Source organism: Schistocerca serialis, chromosome 3 (assembly GCF_023864345.2).
Source record: "Schistocerca serialis cubense isolate TAMUIC-IGC-003099 chromosome 3, iqSchSeri2.2, whole genome shotgun sequence".
NCBI lineage: Eukaryota > Metazoa > Arthropoda > Insecta > Orthoptera > Acrididae > Schistocerca > Schistocerca serialis.
In genome coordinates this window covers 769440596-769462557 of record NC_064640.1, presented here as the reverse complement: position 1 = coordinate 769462557, position 21962 = coordinate 769440596, and the positions used below count along the sequence as shown (strand labels likewise).

The 21962-nt window shown below is 45.1% G+C and overlaps 1 protein-coding gene and 1 non-coding gene across 2 annotated transcripts in view; both read right to left on the bottom strand.

The window, feature by feature from the left end:
• The window catches only part of LOC126470611 (inactive phospholipase C-like protein 2), a 725325-nt gene that overhangs the window by 684776 nt on the left and 18587 nt on the right, over positions 1 to 21962 (bottom strand). The window lies entirely within an intron of this gene.
• On the bottom strand, positions 653 to 726 carry Trnat-ugu (transfer RNA threonine (anticodon UGU)). The gene has a single exon. It is a non-coding gene; the product is annotated as a tRNA-Thr (tRNA).

Sequence of the window (21962 nt, the reverse complement as noted above, 5' to 3'; positions counted from 1 at the left end):
GTCGATACATAGGGCTACAGATTTTTTTTTCCACTGAGCTTACGTCCCGTCTTTATTACGTACAACTCGCGCAGTTATAGAATACTTAATTACTAGAAAAAGGGAACCATACTCGCCATACTGCATACTTCACATCAAAGATAGGATAATTAGCACCGTTTTATTTTAGCATTACTCTTGCAGACATAGGATAACAGTCATACAGACAAACATGCATACCATGCAAGTGAAGAGGTAATGTGGTAGAAGTATAACGCATTACAAATGGTTACATTTTGCGGAAACAACTGCAAGGTGCAATATATAGATCAATTTCACAGTCCCGTAAAATACATGTTCGACTTGCTGTACATTATAACATTCCAAGCAATCGTCAGGTTACTTCTTTCTCCTTTGTATTTTTCTGTTCATGCAGCACATACGATAACAGCTGATGGTGGAGGTGTTGATGTTAGCTGGATTTAATACAGACACTGAAAAGGTGTTATTTCGTACATAGAAAGCGATACAGAGTGTGTATATCACTGCAAAATCATAATGTTTGTTGAACTGTGCGATGCATTGGCTTGAATAATAATGTTTTACAATGAAATGAACGCCCTTAACTGCTTACAGGCGTTGACATACATCAACGGGGACAGATGAAAATGTGTGCCCCGACCGGGACTCGAACCCGGGATCTCCTGCTTACATGGCAGACGCTCTATCCATCTGAGCCACCGAGGACACAGAGGAGAGCGCGACTGCAGGGATTTATCTCTGGCACGCCTCCCGCGAAACCCACATTCTCAACGTATTGTCCCGCACTACATTCGTAATGCCCCCGCCCATTATACTCATTACTTGCGGAGCGTTGCCGATTCCCGTAAGAGTTCGGGCACTGTTTGTGCATTCGCACAGAAGAAGAAGATGGTCAAGTGGCCGGTGAGCCTCAACTATATATATACTAAGATGGTATCTGTTACCATCTTAGTACATAAAAAAATGGTTCAAATGGCTCTGAGCACTATGGGACTTAACATCTGAGGTCATCAGTCCCCTAGAACTTAGAACTAGTTAAACCTAACTAACCTAAGGACATCACATACATCCATACCCGTGGCAGGATTCGAGCCTGCGACCGTAGCAGTCGCGCAGTTCCCGACTGAAGCGCCTAGAACCGCTTGGCCACTGCGGCCGGCTTAGTACATATATAATAATGTTTACTCGATATTGCTTTCTCATGGTCTGGAGTATCCATTTCGAAAACAAGTTGTAAATTGCTCTCAGTAATGTTCTGATTTTTTCCAAAGAAAATCGGAGGCTGTGCCGTTAACAATCTTATAAGCATTTTATGGTAGACGTGTCGACTTATGTCGAAATTTAAAGATGTGTTGATGGTTAGGAGCGATGAGGCCCAAAGACAAGGAAAGGTAGTAATGCAACCAAAGATAATGGCAGCAATTAGGGGTATACAGCTTAGTTAACAGATATAGAAAGAAATGAATGGAACTTAAGTTCCTATATTTAGATATTAAATAGCGGTCTTCGTTTTCACAATTAGGGGAAAACAGATGGAATGAGTTTCATTACAGTCAAAATGTAAATAAACGAGGTGTTTATTTCTCTTTCGAAGGCCGTCATTCGAATAAGCATCAAACGGTCCCGTAGAGTGTCATAGGGCACGTCATCTTTATCAATTTCAAAGTTATTGCAACGCTTATCCTAACCAAAGAAAACGTTTGTCGAAGAGTTATTTACGACGTCAACGACACAGAAGACAATTATGAAGAAATCATTAGAATGAAGAATGGAAAATTAAAAAAAAAAATGTCGTGTGACTTGGGCGTCCCGTCGGGTAGACCGTTCTCCGGGTGCAAGTCTTTCGAGTTCACGCCACTTCGGCGACTGCCGGCCGGAGTGGCCGTGCGGTTCTAGGCGCTACAGTCTGGAACCGAGCGACCGCTACGGTCGCAGGTTCGAATCCTGCCTCGGGCATGGATGTGTGTGATGACCTTAGGTTAGTTAGGTTTAACTAGTTTTAAGTTCTAGGCGACTGATGACCTCAGAAGTTAAGTCGCATAGTGCTCAGAGCCATTTAAACCATTTTGAACTTTGGCGACTTGATCGTCGATGGGGATGAAATGATGATGATGAGGACAACACAACACCCAGTCCCTGAGCGGAGAAAATGTCCGACCCAGCCAGGATTCGAACCCGGGCCCTTAGGATTGACATTCTGTCACGCTGACCACTCAGCTACCGGGGGCGGACAGAATGGAAAATGAAAGAACGGAAAGTGAAAGAAGCAGTTCAAGAGAGAAGTAATGAAAGATAAGTGGTTAACAAAATGGTGAGGAGAGTTTGTTGTGGAATTAGAAATGCATGTGTGGATCGTTCAGTGGTGTGTAGCGCGTGAGTTAATGAGAAACATGTGTCGTGTGGCCATATTAAAACAAATTTCATGCTTTGTATGAAAATAATAAGAGATCGTGTTAGCAAATTTTACGTGCTGTACAACGTCCGTTGTCATGCAGAAGGGAAGACACAAGTAATGGTGAAGTTGGTGGAAATCGTACTCCAGCGGAACTCGCGCATCAAAGTCGCACTGAATATATCCTAAAAGGCAGAGAATGGACGCGCGGTACGGTAAGGCATACCAAAAGCGGCATCGCGGTCGGCTGCACGTGAACATGCCAAACAAGCAGGATCATAGCAGACACTGAGATACTGAGCAGGCTGCAACTTAACCTGATCCCGCTTTGTCCTTGTATCCCCAAAATTCCTCTGCGACGTAGTTCACCATGCCCATGACGTCACAGAATGCAAGGACTCCGCAGGCTGTTCGGAAGAACATACAAACGTTCAATCAGATACTCTGGGCTGGACACACACAAGCAAAAATAAATGGCTAACCTTAAAAATCCTCAAGTCATTCCTCTCAAGGAACCATCTTCAAATATTCCGAAGTAGAATTGGCTGACTTGTCAACTCGTCCAGCTGTTGGTTACAGTTAGCCAAATAACACAACAGTTATACTACGAGGTGCATTCAAGTTCTAAGGCCTCCGATTTTTTTTCTAATTAACTACTCACCCGAAATCGATGAAACTGGCGTTACTTCTCGACGTAATCGCCCTGCAGACGTACACATGTTTCACAACGCTGACGCCATGATTCCATGGCAGCGGCGAAGGCTTCTTTAGGAGTCTGTTTTGACCACTGGAAAATCGCTGAGGCAATAGCAGCGCGGCTGGTGAATGTGCGGCCGCGGAGAGTGTCTTTCATTGTTGGAAAAAGCCAAAAGTCACTAGGAGCCAGATCAGGTGAGTAGGGAGCATGAGGAATCACTTCAAAGTTGTTATCACGAAGAAACTGTTGCGTAACGTTAGCTCGATGTGCGGGTGCGTTGTCTTGGTGAAACAGCACACGAGCAGCCCTTCCCGGACGTTTTTGTTGCAGTGCAGGAAGGAATTCGTTCTTCAAAACATTTTCGTAGGATGCACCTTAACCGTAGTTCCCTTTGGAACGCAATGGGTAAGGATTACGCCCTCGCTGTCCCAGAACATGGACACCATCATTTTTTAGCACTGGCGGTTACCCGAAATTTTTTTGGTGGCGGTGAATCTGTGTGCTTCCATTGAGCTGACTGGCGCTTTGTTTCTGGATTGAAAAATGGCATCCACGTCTCATCCATTGTCACAACCGATGAAAAGAAAGTCCCATTCATGCTGTTGTTGCGCGTCAACATTGCTTGGCAACATGCCACACGGGCAGCCATGTGGTCGTCCGTCAGCATTCGGGGCACCCACCTGGATGACACTTTTCGCATTTTCAGGTCGTCATGCAGGATTGTGTGCACAGAACCCACAGAAATGCCAACTCTGGAGGCGATCTGTTCAACAGTCATTCGGTCATCCCCCAAAACAATTCTCTCCACTTTCTCGATCATGTCGTCAGACAGACTTGTGCGAGCCCGAGGTTGTTTCGGTTTGTTGTCACACGATGTTCTGCCTTCATTAAACTGCCACACCCACGAACGCACTTTCTACACATCCATAACTCCATCACCACATGTCTCCTTCAACTGTCGATGAATTTCAATTGGTTTCACACCACGCAAATTCAGAAAACGAATGATTGCACGCTGTTCAAGTAAGGAAAACGTTGCCGTTTTAAGTATTTAAAACAGTTCTCATTCTCGCCGCTGGCGGTAAAATTCCACCTGCCGTACGGTGCCGCCATCTCTGGGACGTATTGACAATGACCGCGGCCTCATTTTAAAACAACGCGCATGTTTCTATCTCTTTTCAGTCCGGAGGAAAAAAATCGGAGGCCTTAGAGCTTGAATGCACCTCGTATGCAGGGCGATTTTGCTAAATGATGGAATGGCAGGGGGGGGGGGGGGGGGGGGGAGGACTACAAGAAACCATCCCTGGGAGGATAGGGGGCAAAAAGGGTCATATGGACATACGATCTTAAATGCATTACAAGGGATGAACACCTTCTTGAAGGTGAAGGTAAAAGATCTTTTGACAGTGACCCAGGTATCATCACCATGTATGTGGTCCGCCAGCGTTGGGTAAGCCAGACGAACGTGTGGGACTTTCTCCACGACAACTGCCACTCTCCGTATCACTTACAAAGCGTGCATATCCTATTACCAACAGGCGCGACTCTGCAGCCACGGTTTTGTTGCTGGTTCGTCGCACATGCCAACACGGTGCTGGGATTTCTGTCATCCAGCCTATTCACGAATGAAGCTACATTTACGTGGGGCGGTTTCATCAACCTTCACAATTTCCACTTCTGGGCTACCGAGATTCCTCAAGGTATGGTGGCAGCGAGCTGGCAGTATCGGTTCAGCCACAGTGCGTGCGCAGGGATTATTAGCGATCGCTTCGTGGGACCAGTCATCCATCCACAACGTCTCACAATAGAGGCATATCTACACTACCCGCGGGTGAGCTGTGCCTTTCGTGGTACGAAGGATAATGTGGCCGCTGCATGATGGTGCTTCAGTTCATTTGCCTCTTGTGTATGGAGCTGAAACACTGGTACAGACAGAACATTCCCACAGGCTTGGTGTGTTCTCATGTGTGCTTTCAATCACTGAAACCTACACTGTCAAAGATCTTGTATTTCCACCTTAAAGTGAGTGTACCTCCGTTTGGAACGCATTTCCGGCCATTTGTAAGCATAATTGTTTTGCTTCTTATCCTCTCAGGATTGGCTTCCTGTCGTTAGACCCCATGTAGAAAAAACATACTGTATAGAGGCACGTAAATACACTCCTGGAAATGGAAAAAAGAACACATTGACACCGGTGTGTCAGACCCACCATACTTGCTCCGGACACTGCGAGAGGGCTGTACAAGCAATGATCACACGCACGGCACAGCGGACACACCAGGAACCGCGGTGTTGGCCGTCGAATGGCGCTAGCTGCGCAGCATTTGTGCACCGCCGCCGTCAGTGTCAGCCAGTTTGCCGTGGCATACGGAGCTCCATCGCAGTCTTTAACACTGGTAGCATGCCGCGACAGCGTGGACGTGAACCGTATGTGCAGTTGACGGACTTTGAGCGAGGGCATATAGTGGGCATGCGGGAGGCCGGGTGGACGTACCGCCGAATTGCTCAACACGTGGGGCGTGAGGTCTCCACAGTACATCGATGTTGTCGCCAGTGGTTGGCGGAAGATGCACGTGCCCGTCGACCTGGGACCGGACCGCAGCGACGCGCGGATGCACGCCAAGACCGTAGGATCCTACGCAGTGCCGTAGGGGACCGCACCGCCACTTCCCAGCAAATTAGTGACACTGTTGCTCCTGGGGTATCGGCGAGGACCATTCGCAACCGTCTCCATGAAGCTGGGCTACGGTCCCGCACACCGTTAGGCCGTCTTCCGCTCACGCCCCAACATCGTGCAGCTCGCCTCCAGTGGTGTCGCGACAGGCGTGAATGGAGGGTCGAATGGAGACGTGTCGTCTTCAGCGATGAGAGTCGCTTCTGCCTTGGTGCCAATGATGGTCGTATGCGTGTTTGGCGCCGTGCAGGTGATCGCCACAATCCGGGCTGCATACGACCGAGGCACACAGGGCCAACACCCGGCATCATGGTGTGGGGAGCGATCTCCTACACTGGCCGTACACCACTGGTGATCGTCGAGGGGACACTGAATAGTGCACGGTACATCCAAACCGACATCGAACCCATCGTTCTACCGTTCCTAGACCGGCAAGGGAACTTGCTGTTCCAACAGGACAATGCACGTCCGCATGTATCCCGTTCCACCCAACGTGCTCTAGAAGGTGTAAGTCAACTACCCTGGCCAGCAAGATCTCCGGGACACCCCCATTGAGCATGTCTGGGACTGGATGAAGCGTCGTCTCACGCGGTCTGCACATCCAGCACGAACGCTGGTCCAACTGAGGCGCCAGGTTGAAATGGCATGGCAAGCCGTTCCACAGGACTACATCCAGCATCTCTACGATCGTCTCCATGGGAGAATAGCAGCCTGCATTGCTGCGAAAGGTGGATATACACTGTACTAGTGCCGACATTGTGCATGCTCTGTTGCCTGTGTCTATGTGCCTGTGGTTCTGTCAGTGTGATCATGTGATGTATCTGACCCCAGGAATGTGTCAATAAAGTTTCCCCTTCATGGGACAATGAATTCACGGTGTTCTTATTTCAATTTCCAGGAGTGTATAAGAAAAGGAATGAAAAGTTTGCACCAATTTCGAAATGTAATTCAGTTTCACAGATACAACTGGAGATGATTATGTTTGAAGTAACAGTAAAAATTCCGTTAACAAGACGAAGACTTATATCCAGAAACTTAGAACCCCGGTACAGAATTTTAAAAAGAGAACAGAGATTCATGTACAGAAAACGAAGAGCAGGCGGTCGATAAAGTAGTACAAAACTCTTATCGTGGAGTGAACTTGAGTCACACGGTAATGTGTCACAAGAAGTCTACAGCACTTCACCGAATGCGCTGTGCTGCGTATGACGTCGCGCTGTATCTTCGAGGGTCACAACTGCGTGCTCAGAGCACTACAATGAGACTTGTACTGGGTGGTTATAATTAAAATACAACTACTCACGTAGGTCCAGTGTGGCCTTTAATTATCGTACTGCAGCGAAACTTGGTATATATGCTAATATGTTAATGCAGAACCGATGTACGCTGGTAAAAAATTAATTCCAATTTTCGTCACCAACTCTTGCACTGTACAGCATCTCATCAACGTCTCAGGTGCACATATTGAAATAACTGTGTAAGCGGCGGTTAATAATAAAATCAATATTATACCTTTCTCACTAGTTTGACCTTTTCTGCCAACGTCTCGTTCATTACATAGGGAAATATTTCTGTACTTCTTTCTTGCAGTCACAGGGCCACATTTGCACCTAGTGGCCAAAATTGGAACTTTTTTTTCAGCATAATTTTATTCATCATTAACGCATTTGAAAGTCTACCAAATTTCGCTACTATACGATAATACCGACCACACTGCCTCTGTAACTGCACATTAATTATAACCACCTGGTACGTTATTTTCTGTTAGAACGATTGCCATAAAGAACTGAGTAAATTCGAACAGAGCAAAATTATAGCCGCTTACAAGTTCGTGCAGCCCTGCCTGCTTACAAGGGAACCTCCCCATCGCACCCCCCTCAGATTTAGTTATAAGTTGGCACAGTGGATAGGCAATGAAAAACGGAACACAAATCAATCGAGAAAACAGGAAGAAGTTGTGTGGAACTATGAAAAAAATAAGCAAAATATACAAACTGAGTAGTCCATGTGTAAGATAGGCAACATCAAGGACAGTGTGAGCTGAGGAGCGCCGTGGTCCCGTGGTTAGCGTGAGCGGCTGCGGAACGAGAGGTCCTTGGTTCAAGTCTTCCCTCGAGTGAAAAGTTTAATTTTTTATTTTCAGACAATTATTATCTGTCCGTCAGTTATGTTTTCATCACTTTTTTGGGAGTGATTACCACATCCACAAGAAAACCTAAATCGGGTAAGGTAGAAGAATGTTTTTACCCATTCGCTAAGTGTACAAGTCAGGTGGGTCAACAACATATTCCTGTCATGTGACGCACATGCCGTCACCAGTGTCGTATAGAATATATCAGACGTGTTTCCTGTGGAGGAATCGGTTGACCTATGACCTTGCGATCAAATGTTTTCAGTTCCCATTGGGGAGGTACGTCCTTTCGTCTACTAATCGCACGGTTTTGCGGTGCGGTCGCAAAACAAAGACGCTAAACTTATTACAGTGAATAGAGACGTCAATGAACGAACGGACAGATCATAAGTTTGCGAAGATAAAAAAAGTAAACTTTTCACTCAAGGGAGGACTTGAACCAAGGACCTCTCGTTCCGCAGCTGCTCACGCTAACCACGGGACCACGGCGCTCTTTAGCCTACACTATCCTTGATGTTGCCTACCTTGCGCGTGGACTACCCAGTTTGTATATTTTGCTTATTTTTTTCATAGTTCCACACAACTTCATCCTGTTTTCTCGATTGATCTGTGTTCCGTTTCTCAAGGCCTATCCACTATGCCAACTCATAACTAAATCTGAAGGGGGTGCGCTGGGGAGGTTCCCTTGTTAGAAGTCTCTTTTAGCCGTAGAATTGCGAATAATGTCTACGCTTGATACATCACTCTGCTACTGCGTGTTACATGGGACAAAGGGCAAAACTATTTTCATATATTCATTCATGAGATCTAATCCACTGATACACGAATGTTCTCAAAAGAAACCGCAACCTACACTAACATGAGTGATTTCAAACCGAACTGGAAGGGAAGACAGTCTGTACCAGTGCACTGCACAGTCCTGAACCGCCCCGAGGAAGTAGTTTCGAAGAAAAAGAGGGTAAAATATAGCAACTTGTTGCAAAGACCACGTCACTATTTCAGTTTTACCGTGTTTACAACAAAAGCCATGTCTCTTTGACATTAGAAGCACAGATTATCAAAACACGAATTAACTTGATACTGTTTGAAACTAAATATGCAGTGATTTAAAACTGTATGAGTCACAAATGACACTGGTGGAAATTAAAAAAAACAAAATAAGAACTCTGAATACTCAGACGGGCCATTGAACCCTCAGTGACATGGTGCTGGAAATTGTGATGTTTGCTTACAGCGGAATAGTCACATTTGTCATGTCGAAACCTGGACTGCTTTTTTGCCACTAGCAGTTGACGTCCATTAAAACGTACATGCTAAATTCAAACTGCCGAAATGATCTGGAAGTTACTGAAAAACAGTTGCGCAATATGATATTTTTCGCATGGTTTCCGCGCTTGAAATTGTCAGGTGCACATATCTGAATTCTCGCGCTACACGATGCGACGTTCTCTTGTCACTCCAGCTGTTGACTAGCGAGACAAGCACTGAATCGCTTATCGTAATATAATTAAACATCCGTAAAGAAATGCAAGTCATATTTTATTCATAAAAGTACCTTTCAAATAGGTATGAAAAATACACAAATAAATACAATTTTTCCAGCACATCAACATTAACATTATTTTTGTAACTATTACAAAAAAGTTAAATACTGTTGCAATTTTCCAAATTCATATTTTTATGCCGCACGAACATACAACTAAGGATGAAATTTCACATCTTTGAGAGACACAGACAGACGCTGTTGTTAGACAGAGCCTGGCCAAAGTTATAAATGAATCCGACCAGATTTCGGTATATTCTGAGGATTGCCACGAATATTTAATCAAATTATGATGCCGAGGAGGGGAAAACTGATAGTGTGCTAATGAAATAGTTATTTTGGTGGACTTTAAACTGCAATGCTCTCTCCATAACAATTTCCTCTTCTAATTTCCTTTAAATGCCCTTCCTCTGACGGAAAAAAGTCTTTAACGATCAGTACGTTCGCCGTACCAAGTTTAATTTGAAGCACCTTTACTCCCTTGCCTGTGTGGGTTAGGGTTGTGGGAGTCAACGATTCAGAATTTTTATGATCTGACCAAGAATCGAGAGTTGTTCCCACAAAACGGAAGAGGTGCGTGAAAGGTATAATCTTTTCATTTCACATTTCCCAGACTTCGATAAGTCTGCTACAATATCATCTTTACATAACATTAAATTTTGGCGCATGATTCAAAATTTCCGATCGATTCTTGAAGACAAACATATTGCGCAGATAATAATGAACCGTCTAGATTGGTTACAAGCATTATTGTTTATGAATGTGTGAGTGCAGACGTAGAGCATGGTCGCCTATGTATATTTTTCCCCTGAGATTGAAGGCGTCCCTTTAGTTCGCATTTCCTTTTCAAAACTGGACTGAAATGTATTGTTTATTCATTTATTAACCTATTGTATGACACGTTGTAGCAGTACATACACAAATATAGATACAATAATAAACAAGAATACAAATGTAAAAACAAATAAGAGAACATAAAGGACATAAGCATCACATAACAAATACACAGAATTAAGATATTCAGAATGCAGAACTAGTTGTTAAGCATTCATCGTTGTCCAGATGTTGTATTCACTTCGTAGTATGAGGTTTTTCAAAGTCCTCGGCTAATCTATCACATTTTCTAGTAGGCCACACAATCTTGTGGTGTGGTCTAGAATCTTCTTAGGAGCTCCAACTTGCGTTGTCCACAAGTCGTAATCTATAAAGCACGGCCTTGAATCTTGTGTGGCCGCTTCGGATACGATTTTGAGTCTAATACAATCTTTTCTTGGGAAGTTGAACCCATGCAGTGCTTTTGAGCGATCGGTTATGTGATAAGGCTTACTAACTGAGTTCTCACGTTCCTTTTTCCACGTATATATGAGATTAAGGGTGTTCTGTTCTCACAGATAGCTGTTGTTCCACTTGGCTTCAGAGATTTCAAGCGTGTATGTGGTAAATGCATTAGTATATCTTGAATAGGTAAACTTTTTGCGTGGTCTATCACCAGTATCCTTTTTCCATTCTTTAATACCTGCTCCTGTCGTCTTTGTTTCGTTGTAGCTATGTTACTGATTGTGGAGAGCCTGAGCATCGCAGCGGACCTGTTTGTGCCGATGATTATACGCACGGTTTTCTGGAGCTGCACGAATGCCTTGTTGGTATTAGTGACTTCCTTTTCAGACCGTAGTACAGTATTATCAGTGGCGAAGACTACTGAGGATGCTGCCGTTCGCAGTGTAGAAGTATCTGCATCCCAAAAACTACCAGCCTATTTTCTAACAACATTATTCCGTGTTCTTGGCTTCTAACCTACATTTTAAAGATTTTCTTTGAGTGTTCTTCGCTCCTGACCAATATTTTCAAGATTTTCCTTATAGTTTAAGGTCCCATCCAGCGTAATGTCCGAATATTTAGTGCGGAAGTTGTGTTGCACTCTGTGTTGATTAAATAACACCTTCAGCTGTTTATTGGTGACCTTATCGTTGATACAAAAAGTTCAAACTTCAGTCAGGGTCCTTGGCCCTTCAAGATATTTACTTTGCACCGCTATGGCCGGGTCAACAGTGCATCGATATTTTTGCGACACCTAGACCACCTCCAAGGTGGTGCATCCCCGGAAATGTTCTCCAAGGAAAGAACGACAACATGTCTACACAAACGACGACGTGCTGATTCAACGATTTCTGCCATTCTATATCAGCAGCAGCAAAAAATAAAGTATGTATTGTAAGTACGAGGTTCACTAAAATTAGCGATATTAGACTCTGAGTTGGTAATAAAATCATCGGTCTGTTCAGTTTGAACCACTTCATTTCCCGACCTGATTTGCGGTAGAAAGTTTACTACTTTTCATGACACATTTTTTGTGAGTTCTCGCAAGCTATTAATCCAGTTATGAGAAGCTATAAATTCTTTTGCATCTATACTGTTAGCACTACTTAACGTCTTATCGCGCAAGAGGGTATCGCTGAAATTAAATGTCTCTTGTCAGCCTTTAGAAAAAAGTTCAAAAAGACGTGCGTTTAACGTCATCATTATATCCAAATTTTGAACAAGACTCACGTGTTGACGTTTCTTAGAACTTTCGTTTACCCAAAACACCATCGCTGCCAGTTTGTCTCTTAAGCTAATATTAATTCCTGGCCCTTCTTTCTGAGGTAACTGATAATTAAACGTGGCACTACTAACTGAAAATTCATCATCGTTATAGCGTTCTTCAGATCTTTCCTCGTTCACAGCCTACAATATTAAATGTTTCAGTCGATTCTAACCATATGTTAGCAGCAGTGTACAGTGGTAGTCAAACAGCTGACACGCAAAGAACGCGTGAAATGGCGTCACCTGACGGGCGCAATATATTATCTGCATCTTTCTGAGGCCGAACTGATGGGCACTCGCGGTAATCCATGCACAGTGGGGCAACCGTGCAACACCCTGACTTAGAGTATCGGTTAACTTCTACCACGGTGAGAGTATTTTCTCAGTTTGCTGCCACGAGGTATACTGTATTCGTTGCAGACGTTGCTAATTTGGTTTTAGCACTTGAAGCTATGTGTGCAGTCCTGATAAGCGCCTCTTGGGCATCTAACCACCTAGTAGTTTCCCCATTCGCTTAGGGCTCGCCTTGTTGCACAGCCTAATAGCTGTCAGAAAACAGGCTGCCTGTGCGATCAGAACGCGCTGTTGCCCATCGCATTAGGCCGTGGTCAGAGTACAGACAGAACACAGCGATCCAGTTGCGCAAAGGCGTGAGTTGCGAGTCAGTTAGCTGCTATGGAGTTTCGATAATGACAAACTACTTACTCAAAGCGAGTGGTTGTATCATATAGGAATCTTTGCAAAGAACTGTGGTCGTGTGAACACCGTACATTCTGATATATTTGTAAGTTTTATGAATAGTGCGTAGCTTTATACAAGCTGATTGAACTGAATATCTTTCCTAACTGCAGGTGTGCATCGTAAATCATCTAGTCAATACACACGAAGGGAAAATAGATAGAAATTCAAGAATTTTATTGATGATTGTTCTCCTCACTCCTTCTGAGTTATTGCCTCCAAGCTCATGCAAGCGTTCTTTATATACAGGGTGTTTCACTAACTGTGTTTGCCTCTGTAAGTTACGAAATAATAGGCGACGGAAATATTTATTGCGGTAGGTCACCATAAGAAACGTTACACTGTCTGCGGAGCTATGAACATAGTTTAATGTGTTATTATCCAAAGAGTTACAACAAAAAGATACAATTTTAAATGGAACAATAGTAGTTTCTATCATGCACCGGAATCAGTAACACCAGCTGTGTATACATCAATTTAAATTACATTCCTATCACTTTTAGTTTGGGAGCTACAACCCTTCAAAGTTTCAGGGGCAGATACCACACGCTGTATATAATACATGGCTGTGTGGTAGGTGATGGATGTTCTGGCCGTGGGAAGTTTATTTAAATGAGAAGTTCAGATGTGAGTCCATTTCCTGAATGCCCAATGCAATGCGCCTTCTAAAGGATCAGCGGACGAGGTGTAACATCGCCGGTGTCTCGGAGCAACATGCGTCCTCGATTCGCCGTTTTAGATCATCTGGGGATGTGGGCTCAGTGACATAAACACGATCCTTAAGATATTTCCACAAAAAAAAAATCTAATGGTGTTAAATCGGGTGACCTTGCGGGCCATGAATGAGGACCATGGCACCCCAACCACCTTCCTGCAAACCTGTTGTTTAGTTTATCCACAACAGCACGCGCATAATGGGATCGGTGACCATCGTGCTGCATCCACATATGGACTCTCGTGTGTAGAGTCAAGGAGACCACCCAAACTGTCGACTACACTCCTGGAAATTGAAATAAGAACAACGTGAATTCATTGTCCCAGGAAGGGGAAACTTGATTCACACATTCCTGGGGTCAGATACATCACATGATCACACTGACAGAACCACAGGCACATAGACACAGGCAACAGAGCATGCACAATGTCGGCACTAGTACAGTGTATATCCACCTTTCGCAGCAATGCAGGCTGCTATTCTCCCATGGAGACGATCGTAGAGATGCTGGATGTAGTCCTGTGGAACGGCTTGCCATGCCATTTCCACCTGGCGCCTCAGTTGGACCAGCGTTCGTGCTGGACGTGCAGACCGCGTGAGACGACGCTTCATCCAGTCCCAAACATGCTCAATGGGGGACAGATCCGGATATCTTGCTGGCCAGGGTAGTTGACTTACACCTTCTAGAGCACGTTGGGTGGCACGGGATACATGCGGACGTGCATTGTCCTGTTGGAACAGCAAGTTCCCTTGCCGGTCTAGGAATGGTAGAACGATGGGTTCGAAGACGGTTTGGATGTAACGTGCACTATTCAGTGTCCCCTCGACGATCACCAGTGGTGTACAGCCAGTGTAAGAGATCGCTCCCCACACCATGATGCCGGGTGTTGGCCCTGTGTGCCTCGGTCGTATGCAGTCCTGATTGTGGCGCTCACCTGCACGGCTCCAAACACGCATACGACCATCATTGGCACCAAGGCAGAAGCGACTCTCATCGTTGAAGACGACACGTCTCCATTCGTCCCTCCATTCACGCCTGTCGCGACACCACTGGAGGCGGGCTGCACGATGTTGGGGCGTGAGCGGAAGACGGCCTAACGGTGTGCGGGACCGTAGCCCATCTTCATGGAGACGGTTGCGAATGGTCCTCGCCGATACCCCAGGAGCAACAGTGTCCCTAATTTGCTGGGAAGTGGCGGTGCGGTCCCCTACGGCACTGCGTAGGATCCTACGGTCTTGGCGTGCATCCGTGCGTCGCTGCGGTCCGGTCCCAGGTCGACGGGCACGTGCACCTTCCGCCGACCACTGGCGACAACATCGATGTACTGTGGAGACCTCACGCCCCAAGTGTTGAGCAATTCGGCGGTACGTCCACCCGGCCTCCCACATGCCCACTATATGCCCTCGCTCAAAGTCCGTCAACTGCACATACGGTTCACGTCCACGCTGTCGCGGCATGCTACCAGTGTTAAAGACTGCGATGGAGCTCCGTATGCCACGGCAAACTGGCTGACACTGACGGCGGCGGTGCACAAATGCTGCGCAGCTAGCGCCATTCGACGGCCAACACCGCGGTTCCTGGTGTGTCCGCTGTGCCGTGCGTGTGATCATTGCTTGTACAGCCCTCTCGCAGTGTCCGGAGCAAGTATGGTGGGTCTGACACACCGGTGTCAATGTGTTCTTTTTTCCATTTCCAGGAGTGTATAAACGCGCTATAGAAATCAGCTGTCAGTGTACCTGAGTAGTAGTGTGGACCGAGGATTTCATCCCCAAGGATTCTACACCATACATTAATAGACCACCTACGTTGACGGTCGACAGGTCGTACCCACCGAGGATTGTCTGCGGCCCAGTAGTGCACGTTATGGAGATTCACTGTATCATAATTTGTGAACGTGGACTCATCAGAGAACATAACACCTTGTAAAGACTCCGGCGTGAAATTACGCATGGCCCATTCACAGAATGTAACTCTCGCACGGAAATCGTTCCCATGCAGCTCCTGCGTCAGTGACAGGCGGTACGGGTGAAACCTGTGGCCGTGTACTATACGCCGCACAGATGTGACACTGACACCAGCGACTGCAGCAACGGTTCGTAAGCTGACATGAGGATCGTGGTGTACTGCAGCTAAAACAAACATCTCCGTCTCCTCACTTCTTGCAGTTCTTTGTCTGTTACTGCGGTGCATTACCAAGCTGCCTGTTTCCCAAAGTCGTTGCTCGGCACGTAAGAACTTAATGGCTGCCGGAGCTCTTCGCCTAGGATATCTCACGGCGTACGCCATGGCTGATTCAGTGGTATCGTGTCGGCACTCGCCGAGCATCAGCAACATGTCAACGTACTTGTTGTTAATGTATGCCATCTTCATCCGATGTCAGTAACTGTGGTATATTGAGCCCCGATTGATTGTGTAGCTCGAACTGTCGGGTATACGGCCGTGTGCGGCGACAGTCGGTAGTCTAACAGCGCATCGAGGAAGCTTCTCGCTCCGTGACACCGGCGACGTCACAACTCGGCCGCACCACATTTAGAAGGCGCATTGTGTTATGCGCAGCGTGTGTGGTATCTGCCCCTGAAACTTTGAAGGGTTGTAGCTCCCAAACTAGAAGTGATAGGAATGGAATTTAAATTGATGTATACACAGCCGGTGTTACTGATTCCAGTGCATGATAGAAACTACTATTGTTCCATTTGAAAAATTGTATCTTTTTGCTGAAACTCTTTGGATAATAACACAATAAGCTATGTTCATTGCACCGCAGACAGTGTAACTTTTCTTATGGTGACCTACTGCAATAAATATTCCCGTCGCCTATTACTTAGTAACTAATAGAGGCAAACACATTTAGTGACACGCCCTGTATACAGGGTGTTACAAAAAGGTACGGCCAAACTTTCAGGAAACGTTCCTCACACACAAATAAAGAAAAGATGTTATGTTGACATGTGTCCGGAAACGCTTAATTTCCATGTTAGAGCTCATTTTAGTTTCGTCAGTATGTACTGTACTTCCTCGATTCACCGCCAGTTGGCCCAATTGAAGGAAGTTAATGTTGACGTCGGTGCTTGTGTTGACATGCGACTCATTGCTCTACAGTACTAGCATCAAGCACATCAGTAGGTAGCATCAACAGGTTAGTGTTCATCACGAACGTGATTTTGCAGTCAGTGCAAAGTTTACAAATGCGGAGTTGGCAGATGCCCATTTGATGTACAGTGTGGATTAGCACGGGGCAATAGCCGTGGCGCGGTACGTTTGTATCGAGACAGATTTCCAGAACGAAGGTGTCCCGACAGGAAGACGTTCGAAGCAATTGATCGGCGTCTTAGGGATCACGAAACATTCCAGCCTATGACTCGCGACTGGGAAAGACCTAGAACGACGAGGACACCTGCAATGGACGAGGCAATTCTTCGTGCAGTTGACGATAACCCTAATGTCAGCGACAGAGAAGTTGCTGCTGTACAGGGTAACGTTGACCACGTCACTGTATGGAGAGTGCTACGGGAGAACCAGTTGTTTCCGTACCATGTACAGCGTGTGCAGTCACTATCAGCAGCTGATGGGCCTCCACGGGTACACTTCTGCGAATGGTTCATCCAACAATGTGTCAATCCTCATTTCAGTGCAAATGTTCTCTTTACGGATGACGCTTCATTCCAACGTGATCAGATTGTAAATTTTCACAATCAACATGTGTGGGCTGACTAGAATCCGCACGCAATTGTGCAATCACGTCATCAACACAGATTTTCTGTGAACGTTTGGGCAGGCATTGTTGGTGATGTCTTGATTGGGCCCCATGTTCTTCCACCTACGCTCAATGGAGCACGTTATCATGATTTCATACGGGATACTCTACCTGTGCTGCTAGAACATGTGCCTTTACAAGTACGACACAACATATGGTTCATGCACGGTGGCGCTCCTGCATATTTCAGTCGAAGTGTTCGTGCGCTTCTCAACAACAGATTCGGTGACCGATGGATTGGTAGACGCGGACCAATTCCATGGCTTCCACGCTCTCCTGACCTCAACCCTCTTGACTTTCATTTATGGGGGCATTTGAAAGCTCTTGTCTACGCAACCCTGGTACCAAATGTAGAGACTCTTCGTGCTCGTATTGTGGACGGCTGTGATACAATACGCCATTCTCCAGGGCTGCATCAGCGCATCAGGGATTCCATGCGACAGAGGGTGGCTGCATGTATCCTCGCTAACGGAGGACATTTTGAACATTTCCTCTAACAAAGTATTTGAAGTCACGCTGGTACGTTCTGTTGCTGTGTGTTTCCATTCCATGATTAATGTGATTTGAAGAGAAGTAATAAAATGAGCTCTAACATGGAAAGTAAGCGTTTCCGGACACATGTCCACATAACATATTTTCTTGCTTTGTGTGTGGGGAATGTTTCCTGAAAGTTTGGCCGTACCTTTTTGTAACACCCTGTATATTATGCCTTACACCACAATATTCATGTGGGGTACAGATCTTACAGGTATGTATTCATTGATACGGATGATTCAAAGGTCATGTCCCATAGGACAAATGAGGTGAACTAGAACTCCACCGACAAACTTTCAGAGATCATTCACTTGTTCAGTAGATGAGATGTATTTCACAGTAGCGAAGATGAAGAAATGGTCATAGCTCGTAAGGTATCGATCTTAGAGCCCATGTCTACCAGATGTTTTTTTCATGTTTTGGGCCATACTACCATCTCTCAGTTTATGGAAAGCAAAGAGCCTCCAGTAGAAGAAATTTGCTTCACTCAATCGAAGATAAAGAAGTTCTTGAAGTATGCATTTTAGAGCAAATTTTTACGACTGTTTTGCTTCGAATGATCGTTCCTATCATATCACTGAATACTGACCATTCCTCCTGGGACTTCCTGTATACATAAAAATAATACCTATTTGATTCAGACTTGCGCCTATTTCCTTCCACATAGCTATCTTCACTAGATTTTTTGACTCCATATTGGGTGCGGTTCCACGCACCAAATCAACGAAAGTTTTGGTTTATTTCGAAATTTCTCACACTTGCTGGCCGCGTTCTTTGTAGAAAATCAGAACTTGGCAACTAATCGCGGCGAGCAACAGGGTTTTCGTGGGACGCTCAGGCGCTGTCACACTGGGGCCCTGCCACAGCGTGCAGCACAAGCTGCAGTTGCTGCCCATGCGGACTGGCTGCATTTGACCGGGCGTTAACGAAACGTAATCTTGGCCCTTACGTCAGACAGCTTTTACATGTCCACTTGTGTCGATGTTAATGCGAAGTGGAAACGTCAGGGCATCACTACACCCAATTATCGTTCAGGCAGACTTTTTCGAGAGTGGAACAGTAGAGAAGAAGCTTAAAGATGGTTCGATGAACCCTCTGCGAGGCAATCCACTGTGAACTGCACAGTAATCATGCAGATGTAGATGTAGCAACCGCTGAATCCACTCATCAGATTCCTTTGTGAAACATAAGGATGGAGGTATAGACTGGACGTCCCACCCACATGCAATAGGGGTGTGAATTGAAAAATTCCAGGTCTGTCAGCAGAAGACTGCAGTCAGCTCAGTACCTAATAAATATTTCCGTGCAGTGTTCGTTCAGATCAATGTACTTGATCGATCTTTTCTCCTTTGAATATATTTAACGACTGAAGTCCCATTTTTAAGATATGCACGTATGGCTATCACAACCTTTGTAATGGGTTCAAAACGTTTTCATCGGCAAATAAATATCTTTCATGAACGACATCATCTTAAAATCACATCTAAATCAATACTTAATTTATTAAACCCTAGACATGTTCGTGATAAATCCATTAACAACCGTCAAACCAGAATGAAGATAAGACCAAGAAAACAGCTATTTATACATTAGAGCTGAGGCTGAAGACACAGCTCAAGTCCAAATCAACTGCCATAAACGTGTGGAATTAACACCTGTGAGTTTAGAGTCTGACTCAGAAGTAGCTGGTTCGATTACTGGAGTGTAAGAAATTTTCCCCACCAGTGTTTGGCCGGTAAGGGGAGGAGAGACGCCTGCCGCTGCCCGCCTCACCCTCTCTGTGAACCACGTCCGTCGCTGCAGTTCCGTCAGAAATGTGTTGTTACTGATCTTCCATGTTCCTCAAGACATTACTGTTCTCAAGCTGCGTAGATGTTCATTCAGAGAAGTTGTCTTTATTTTCAATCTCGTAATAAATAGCTGTTATTCAAAGTGTGTGTGTCACTTCAGTTAAGTCTCACTCCTCAGTAAGATTTGTCACCCACAAAACACATCTGGGAAGCGATGGAGATTTGTATATTTTCCTAACTCCAGCTAACAATCTTTATGAAATGGCACAGCATATGTTTAGGTATGTCAACAAACTGCTCAGCATGACATTATGAGGATGTTTTCTTCAGTGCCACAACGAATACAACAATGTATTCGTGCCTGTGGTAGTCACACCTCATACTGATGGCGATTATAAGCACTACTTATTTAACGCATGAGATACGCCAGATGCTGCATTGTCTTCTGACGAAGGCTTCGCGTAGGTAAAATTTTTCATACTTTTAATCATCGCAGCACGTCTGTTCATTAAACGCACTTCAGCTTCTTCACTTTTTAAATTACAATTTGTGCCCTGTAGTAACTAGAAATTACTGCTGAGAATCCAGATTTATTTGAACTATGCTGTCCTAGAACTATGATTAAATGAGCGCGAGTGCGACTGAAGAGATAATGTAAATGTGGAGTTAGTAAATGGTGTACATCTATACGGACTTCCAGTATAAAAAAAGCTCTCGAGTGGTATAGCTACTACAGCCTTTAGAGGCAATGGAAACAAAGACTTTGGCACAGGGAAGAATTTGATTTGTTAAGGATCGGTTTCAACCCTTATCATCACCCTCTCACATCCGATGCTATGTTACATTAGATGACCATAGCTAATATGAAGTTCCTCTTTATCGCTTCACACTGATGGAACTGTCCTTACCACAGCAACATGTTAATACAGTCTCACACTCTCTTCAATTGCCAATGATAGGGATAGTGTCATTGATTACATTGACGAGAATATCATTACGTTTCCTTCATAAATGTAAGTCACAGATGGTAACTGTAACTAATGATTTTATCCTTCGTCACACTAATTAACAGCCGGCCGCAGTGGTCTAGCGGTTCTAGGCGCTCAGTCCGGAACCGTGCGACTACTACGGTCGCAGGTTCGAATCCTGCCTCGGGCATGGATGTGTGTGACGTCCTTAGGTTAGTTAGGTTTAAGTAGTTCTAAGTTCTGGGGGACTGATGACCACAGATGTTAAGTCCCATAGTGCTCAGAGCCATTTGAACCATTTGAACTAATTAACACACAACTGTAAGCAAATGATGTGGATTGGCTCTGAGCACTATGGGACTCAACTGCTGTGGTCATCAGTCCCCTAGAACTTAGAACTACTTAAACCTAACTAACCTAAGGACATCACACACACCCATGCCCGAGGCAGGATTCGAACCTGCGACCGTAGCAGCAGCGCGGCTCCGGACTGGAGCGCCTAGAACCGCACGGCCACCGCGACCGGCAAATGATGTGGATTCAAATGGTTCAAATGGCTCTGAGCACTATGGGACTTAACTACTTAACTACTTAAACCTAACTAACCTAAAGACATCACACACATCCATGCCCGAGGCAGGATTCGAACCTGCGACCGTAGCAGTCGCGCGGTTCCGGACTGAGCGCCTTAACAGCGAGACCACCGCGGCCGGCATTGTGGATTCGACAATTCAGTAGTGAGCAGGTAGTTTTAGGTAGTCGAAGTCGTTGTGTCACGAACTGCAAAGGATCGATGTCCCTAAATCAAGTGTTCAATACATTCTCTGCAAAGTTTTAAAGAATAGAAAAGTGTGTGCAAAGTTAGTCCCGTACACCTTGACTACCAAAAAGAACAATGATGTGTGGACACATGCCGATACTTGACTGAAACGCAAACCGCGAAGAATTTTTTCCTGAAAAAGATCATCACCGGCAACGAGACTTGGTATTACCAGTACGAACCTACCACAAAACGACAAAGTGAAGAAATTCACGTAAAGGGTCAACGCTTTGACGACATACTCAACATGCAAGGCAATTGACTGGCGAGTTGAACAACATCCCACACATTGACTTTCCTGATAGCATGGTCGTTCTGTGGGCTGTACTGAAGTGGAGTGGAGACCATGTAGAACACGTGAATCGTTAAAACCACCATCTTAACTTTTATCTATTTTTTATTAATAGTGTCTCGAAACTTTCTTGACATACGTGTGTGTTGAGTCGTACTGCTGTCGACAAGTTACAGAATAAAGTTTCAGTTTGAATTTAGATGAACGTTGATTACATAAATGCAACTCATTTATGCACGAAGCAGTACCTTGCTGCCTGGTATCTCCTTACAGAACCTTCCTGTAACTGCCTATAGTGATTAATCTCTA